This window comes from Abrus precatorius, unplaced genomic scaffold (genome assembly GCF_003935025.1).
Source record: "Abrus precatorius isolate BTA unplaced genomic scaffold, Abrus_2018 Scaffold5, whole genome shotgun sequence".
Taxonomy (NCBI): domain Eukaryota; kingdom Viridiplantae; phylum Streptophyta; class Magnoliopsida; order Fabales; family Fabaceae; genus Abrus; species Abrus precatorius.
Window position 1 is genome coordinate 19660360 of NW_020874395.1, and position 8394 is coordinate 19668753.

General features: G+C 36.7%; 1 non-coding gene across 1 annotated transcript; it reads right to left on the reverse strand.

The window, feature by feature from the left end:
• Positions 1 to 1876: 1876 nt before the first annotated feature.
• LOC113868282 lies at positions 1877 to 1983 on the reverse strand. The gene has a single exon (XR_003505303.1). It is a non-coding gene; the product is annotated as a small nucleolar RNA R71 (small nucleolar RNA).
• Between the last annotated feature and the right edge of the window lie 6411 nt (positions 1984 to 8394).

The window sequence follows — 8394 nt, forward strand, 5'->3', positions numbered from 1 at the left end:
TCCAGAGAAGCCTTCAACTCTGCAAGTTGCGCGTGGTTACTCTTGCTGTTGAAAGTGAACACGCGCACTACATAAAGCTTTTGTGTGGTTACTCTTGTGAAGAAAAGTGACAACGCGCAGAACTGGGGTTTCTATATATACATGATTGAAGCGCGAAAACTGGGATCTTTTGCTAATTTTCTGTTTTGTTAGTTAGATTCTCGTTGAGAGAGAGGGGAGAGAAGATTAGGGTCGAAGCTTGAAGCTCCAAGAAGAGGGATCAGATTGGAGCTCGTGGCCATGGCTGCTCTGCATTCTTCTTCTTCTTCTTTCTCTGTTTTTGTTGCAATGTGTGCTTAATTTCCCATAGTTAGGGGTTTATGGAACTTGAATTGATGTGTTGATTCGAATTTATCTTCTGAACTTAAAGTTCTTGGATTAATTGAGTTGTTAATTCTGCTTTTCATGCAATCTTTGAATGGAAATTCATTTGATTAATCAAGAGGAATCTTTACCAATGGGAATTGGATTGTTTGCTCCGATCTGAATTGGCAACCAGAGTGTAGGGATTCTTAGGGATAAGGAGACCTAATTCTGCAATCTTATAGTTCTAATTCTTAATGCAACTTGAAATTGAATCTCACCTAAGGGATTAGGGAGGTTTAGTGGATTGTTAGGGTTAATGAGTTAAGGAATTAACCTTTGGCTATTACTATGCGAAACTGATTGTCAATTAACCAAGTTCTTGAATGTTCAGAGGCATAATTGAATTAATACTAATATTCTTGTGAAGTAAATTCCTAACTATTCTTCATTCCTATCTCATTTCATTACATACTCTGTTTTTCTGCAAGTTCTTTACTTTAATTGCTTTTGTTTACTGCTTTTATATGTTACAAATCTCATTCCAAAAATTTGTATGGCTCAAATGGTTATAATTCTGTGAAGTGGTACTTGAAACCTAAATTCCCTGTGGAGACGATATTCTGATCTTAAATTTACTCATCACTTGCTGCAATTCTAATGCACTTGCTAGTGTTAGATTGCAAACAACAAGTTTTTGGCGCCGTTGCCGGGGAATTTGAGTTTCAATATCATTAGTAACATAAGAATAGCTAGATTGAGTATCTTGTTCTTTGAATTTCTGTAGTATTAGTCTGTAGTTAGACATTTTGTCCATTCTGCATAATTCTGCAACTTTTAAACTTGTGTTTCAATTACTTTTACTGATATTTGCTGCATAATTTTCGTGGTACAGTTCTGAATACTAACTTGTAGTTTACTTTTGCTTCATTTTGAATTGTATATGCGTGGCAAAAACAAAAACAAATCAACTCTAGTCTTTGATCCTGACATAGACATAACCTTAAGAAGATTGAGAAAAAAGTCTAGAGCAGAAAAAGCCATAGGGAGTGATAGTGAGTTAGAAGCTGTCCATTCTCCAGAATCTCAGAGTAATCCTAGAGTGAAAAGAACACCTACATCTTTGAGACAACTAAATTCAGAAATAGAGATGGCAGAACAAAATAGAATTAGAACATTAGGGGACTATGCAATTCCTAACATGCAAGGTTTTAACTCTTCTATAATCAGGCCAACTATTCAAGCCAACCATTTTGAGATTAAACCTGCCTTGTTACACTTAGTCCAACAAGATCAGTTTTCTGGTGGAAATTCTGATGATCCTAACTTACATATTTCAAATTTTTTACAGCTATGTGACACCATAAGAATAAATGGGGTTAGTGAAGAAGCCATCAGACTGAGACTATTTCCTTTTTCCTTGAGAGATAGAGCAAAATGCTGGTTACAAGCTCAACCACAAGGAAGCATTACAACTTGGACAGAACTTGTGAACAGGTTTCAAACCAAGTACTTCCCTCCATCCAAAGCTGCTAAACTGAGAGGAGAAATTACATCCTTTGTTCAGCAAGATGGAGAATCATTGTATGAAGCTTGGGAAAGATACAAAGAATTGCTAAGAAGGTGTCCACATCATTGTATTCCAGATTGGATGCAATTGGAAACTTTTTATAATGGGATGAATTGCAGTAACAAGAACAATGGTTGATGCTGCTGCTGGAAGTTCATTAAATACAAAGTCCTTGGAAGAAGCTCAGAGGATTATTGACATGATGGCATCTTCAATGTATCAGAATTCAAACTCAAGTAATCAAGGAAGAAACTCTGGTTATGAAGCTAAAGTTCTGGAAACTTTTCTTGCACAAAATCAGCTACAAAATCAAATGTTTTCAAAACAATTAGCTGCCTTAACACAACAAATCAACAATCTGCAAACAGGGAGTATGCCTACCAGTCAGCTAAGTTGTGATTTTTGTGGAGGAAACCATGCAAATGGTGCATGTGAGGCATCCACAAGTGAACCACAAGAGCAAGTGAATTATATGAATAATTTTCAGAGACAACAGCCATCATATCCCCCTGGATTTCAATTTTCAAATAATAGAACTCAGCAGTATTCTAATTGGAATAATCAATATTCTGCTACAAAGAATTCTAATTCAAATTTGCCTTTTTCTAATGCAGGTCCAGCAACACAACAGCCTTATTTTCAGAGGAACTCATCCACTCAACCTCAAGGAAATCAGAAATTTTCTAGACCTATGAATGAGAGGTTGACTGAGATGGAAGAAACTATGCTGCAATTCATGAAGGTGACTCAAACAAGCTTTAAAAACCAAGAAGCTTCCATGAAGAAACTAGAGACACAGATTGGACAATTAGCTGAACAACTATCCAGCAGGGATGAAGGAAGATTTCCAAGCAATACAGTAATCAATCCTAAAGAGCAATGTCAAGCCATAACTACAAGGAGTGGAGCTGTAGTTGCAAGCCCTAAACCAGCAGAAAAGAAAGTGAATGATGCAGCAGAAAGAAACATTGAACAAGATCTGCAACAAGGAAATTTTAAGCTATTGAAGAAAGACCATTCAGAAGAAAAAGAAAAAGTTCCCATGAATTCTGAAAGGAAAACCAAAAAGCAACTCTTTGAGGAAGCTTGTAAGCCAATAGACCCAGAAAAATACAAGAGGCTGCCCTATCCTCAGGGAGTCCAAAATCCTAAACAAGAGGAACAATTTGAAAGGTTTATGAATGTCTTTAAGAAATTACAAATTAACATTCCTTTTGCAGAAGCTTTGGAGCAAATGCCTTCATATGCAAAGTTCATGAAAGAACTACTTTCCAGAAAAAGGAAGCTAGAGCATGACAAAACAGTACCTTTGACAGAGGAGTGCAGTGCCATTCTTAAGAGAAAGCTTCCTCAAAAGCTGAAAGATCCTGGATCATTTGGCATTCCTTGTGAAATAGGAAACTGCACTGTGGGAAGAGCATTGTGTGACTTGGGAGCAAGCATAAATCTGATGCCATTAGCTGTTCTACAGAAACTTGGCATAGAGGAAGTGAAGCCTACCAACATTACACTGCAGCTAGCTGATAGATCATACACTTATCCATATGGAGTTGTTGAAGATTTATTAGTTAAAGTTAACAAGTTCATTTTTCCTGCAGATTTTGTGATTCTGGACATGGAAGTAGATTCTAACATTCCTTTGATCCTAGGGAGGCCATTTCTTGCAACCGGAAGAGCTTTAATAGATGTGCAAAAAGGTGAACTTATGCTTCGAGTTCAAGATGAGAAGGTAATATTTAATGTGTTTGAAGCTTTAAAATATCTAGTTGAAGATAATACATGTATGAAGGTAGATATACTGGATGCTTTTATTACACAACACCATATGAAAGAATTTGATGAAACTGCTATGTTAGAAGAGATAATATCTGCAGGGAATGACAAATTTGAAACTCTGAATGAAGAAGATATCATAGAAATGCAGCAGCAATTGGAAGCTCTGCCGATCCAAAAACCTGCAGAAAATTTAGTGAAAGAAGAGCTGAAAAAGGACGATAAAGAAGAGGAAAAGCAAAAGCTAGAACTAAAACAACTCCCTTCACACCTACGGTATGCATTTCTGGATGAGAAACATGTAAATCCAGTCATCATCAACAATGAACTTAAGGAAGAACAAGAGGAAAAATTGCTCAGAATTTTGAGAGAACACAAATCTGCAATTGGCTGGAGTATTGCAGATCTGAAAGGTATAAATCCCTCATTTTGTAAGCACAGAATTTTATTTGGAGAATTTTAAGCCTGTTGTGCAGCCACAAAGGAGGTTAAATCCAGCCATGAAAGAGGTAGTTAAAAAAGAGGTCATAAAGCTGTTAGATGCAGGAATAATATACCCTATTTCTGACAGCAATTGGGTAAGTCCAGTCCAAGTTGTTCCAAAGAAAGGTGGTATGACAGTTGTACCTAATGAAAAGAATGAACTTGTCCCTACTAGGACTGTGACTGGATGGAGAATGTGCATAGACTATAGAAAATTAAATGATGCAACCAGAAAAGACCATTTCTCACTACCATTTGCAGATCAAATGTTAGAAAGACTTGCTGGACATTCATTTTATTGTTTTCTTGATGGGTATTCAGGATATAATCAAATAGCTGTAGATCCTTTAGATCAAGAGAAAACTGCATTTACATGTCCATTTGGAGTCTTTTCATATAGGAGAATGCCATTTGGTTTGTGTAATGCCCCTGCCACTTTCCAAAGATGCATGCTTTCTATTTTTTCTGATTTGGTAGAAAACATCATAGAAGTGTTCATGGACGATTTCTCTGTTTTTGGTGATTCTTTTGATGATTGTTTAGCTAATCTATCCACTGTTTTGCAGAGATGTCAAGATACTAACCTTGTGTTAAATTGGGAGAAGTGCCATTTCATGGTACAAGAAGGCATTGTCCTTGGTCACAAAATTTCAGAGAAGGGAATGGAGGTGGACCAAGCTAAAATAGAAGTCATTAGTAAATTGCCTCCACCTGTCAATGTTAAGGGAGTTAGAAGTTTTTTAGGACATGCTGGTTTTTATAGAAGATTCATAAAAGATTTTTCTAAGATTGCTAAACCCTTGAGTAATTTACTTGTAAAAGATGCAGATTTCATATTTGATGATAATTGTTTGCATGCATTTTCTGTTTTAAAAGAGAAACTGATTTCTGCACCTATTCTTGCAAAACCAGATTGGAAATTACCTTTTGAACTCATGTGTGATGCAAGTGATAGTGCAGTGGGTGCTGTTTTAGGACAGAGGAAAGATAGGAAATTACATGCTATATATTATTCAAGCAAAGTGTTAAATCCTGCACAAGTGAATTACACAACAACAGAAAAAGAACTTTTAGCTGTAGTATATGCTTTTGATAAGTTCAGATCATATTTAATGGGTTCAAAAGTGATTGTATACACTGATCATGCTGCTCTTAAATATCTTTTGACAAAACAGGATGCAAAACCCAGATTATTAAGATGGATTCTACTCCTCCAAGAATTTGAGCTAGAAATCAAAGACAAGAAAGGGAAAGAAAACAGTGTTGCTGACCACTTGTCCAGACTTCCTTTGGAGAGTTTAACCACTGAATCATTGGAAATAAATGAAGAATTTCCAGATGAAAAGCTGTTTGCAGTGGAAAACATGCCTTGGTTTGCTGACATTGCAAATTTTAAAGCCACTCAATTCATTCCAAAGAGGTTGACTTGGCAGCAAAAGAAGAAGTTCTTACATGACAGCAAATTCTATGTGTGGGAAGACCCATACCTGTTCAAAATTGGAGTAGATGGGTTAATTAGAAGATGCATTCCACAAAGTGAGCAAGCTGAGGTACTATGGCATTGTCACAATTCAGAATATGGAGGCCATCATGCAAGTTCAAGGACTGCTGCAAAAGTCTTGCAAGCAGGTTTCTTTTGGCCTACACTCTTCAAAGATGCCAAGAAGTATGTGGAAAACTGTGATAAATGTCAAAGAACTAGAAATATTTCAAGAAGACATGAGCTGCCATTAACTAACATCCTGGAAGTGGAACCATTTGATGTATGGGGGATTGATTTCATGGGACCATTTCCCCCATCATTCTCACACTAATACATTCTAGTTGCAGTGGATTATGTGTCTAAATGGGTAGAAGCAATTCCCACCAGATCAAATGATGCAAAGGTAGTGATTTCTTTTATAAGAAAGAACATTTTTTCAAGATTTGGTGTGCCTAGAGTGCTGATAAGTGATGGAGGTACTCACTTCTGCAACAAGTATCTTGAAGCTGTATTAATGAAATATGGTGTGAAGCATAAGGTTGCTATTCCATACCATCCACAAACAAGTGGACAAGTGGAGGTTTCAAATAGAGAGATCAAGCAAATTCTAGAGAAAGTAGTGAACAGTTCAAGGAAGGATTGGTCAAAGAAACTGGATGACTCACTGTGGGCATATAGAATTGCTTTTAAAACTCCAATTGTTATGTCTCCATATCAGCTAGTATTTGGAAAGGCCTGTCACTTACCTCTAGAGCTAGAGCATAAAGCATATTGGACTACCAAGTGGCTTAACTTTGATTTGTCAAGAGCTGGAAAGAAGAGAGTTTTACAATTGCATGAATTGTAAGAATTCAGACAACAAGCTTATGAGAATGCAAAGTTGTACAAAGAAAGAACCAAGAGGATCCATGACAAATTTATTCTGCAAAAAGATTTCAGACCTGGCCAACAAGTACTATTATTCAATTCAAGATTAAAATTGTTTCCAGGGAAACTGAAATCTAGATGGTCTGGACCGTTTTTAATCAAGGAAACTTCTCCCTTTGGAGCAATTCTTATAGAAGATCTGAAAACAGGGAGAGAATTCAAGGTCAATGGCCAAAGATTGAAGATCTATCATGGAGAGGAGTTTACAAGGAACATATCATGCATGAAACTGGTTTCTCTTGAGTGAGAAACATTTAATGTCAAGCTAATGACATTAAAGAAGCGCTTTATGAGAGGCAACTCACATTTCTAACCCAATTTAAGTTTTCTGCATTATTTTTGAATTAACAGTATTCATAGAAGTCAAAGTCTGAACTTTTCATCTTGGTTACCTTGCTGAATCTGATGTTTGGAATAAATCTGGTGACTGAAACAAGAATGCAGATTGGAATTAATTAGAATGCTTAAAGTTCTTGTACAGTCTGAATAATAGTTATCAAATTCTGCAAATTCTCTGCAAAATACAAAGTTCTGCATCATACTCATCATATTCTATAATTTTGATGCAAAAGGTAAATTTTGAAGCATGCTAAATCTGTCATTTGTAGCGAATCTGATAAATGCAATTGGACTTCATGCTATAATGTATTATGGAAAAGTCAGAATTGCATTGTGAATATGTTAAGCAGAAATTCTGCAGAATTCAACTGTGATGTTTGTTGCATTTGTAATTTGGAGCGAAAATAATGAATGAATTGAAAGTTCATGATAGGAGTGTGTTAATGTAAAAGTCAAAACTGCATAAGTAGGGAGTGAATACTTGTTCTGCAGAAATTCTGCAGAATTCAGCCTTGGATGAATGTTGCATATGTAATTAAGGGTGAACATGATGAGGGAAGTAGGTATTTTATATGGTAAGTGTGTATTGGAATGATTATGATTTGTTAAGTGAGCCAATTAAAGTTTGGAGAACTTGGATTGATGAAAGGAATCACTCTTTTGCAGGAAAGCAATCACGCAGAGATGGAATTCTGAGATTTCCCCTCTGGAACAATCACTCTCGCTGATGAGAGTGATAACGCAGAAACTGACTGGGAAACACAGCCCTCTAGAACAATCACTCTCGCTGATGAGAGTGATAACGCAGAGACAGATGGGAAAAACACACTCTCTGGATCACTTCCTTTCCTTGTCAAGAGTGACCACGCGCAGGTAAGTATGAAATATTTCATAGCGCGTTACTCCTTTTACTGAAAAAAGTGACCACGCTCAAGCAAAAAGCTTGCGCGTTATCACTTTGCCCAGCAATAGTGATAACGCGCATTGCATTCAAAATTTCCAAGCTCTCTGGAACACTCACTCTGTTCGACAAGAGTGACAACGCAGAATTTTATTAATAAGGGAACGTTCACTTCTCACTTAAAAAGTGGGCACGTGCACACGCGTGACCCCAGACTCCATATAAAGGAACCACGCTCACATCCATTTAAACCTAAATCCCCATTTCCCTCTGAAATTCCTCTGACTTTCAATCTTTCGTGAAGCAACCAGCAAGCAATTGCTCCTTCTTTTTCACTGTCATTCACATTTATGAAGCTCAAGGTACGTTCTCTGCATTCTCTGAAATTGTATTTAGGGTTTTTCTTTGCTGCAACTCTGGAAAAATGTCAAAAATGGCAAAGGGGAAATATCTTGAGCGTATTCGATTTAAGGAACTTTAAATACTGTGAAAGTCATTCAATCTCCTCTGTTAACATATTCACATCTGCTTTATGCGAAAAATCGGAACATGACTTTGAAAGAAATAGAAATACTC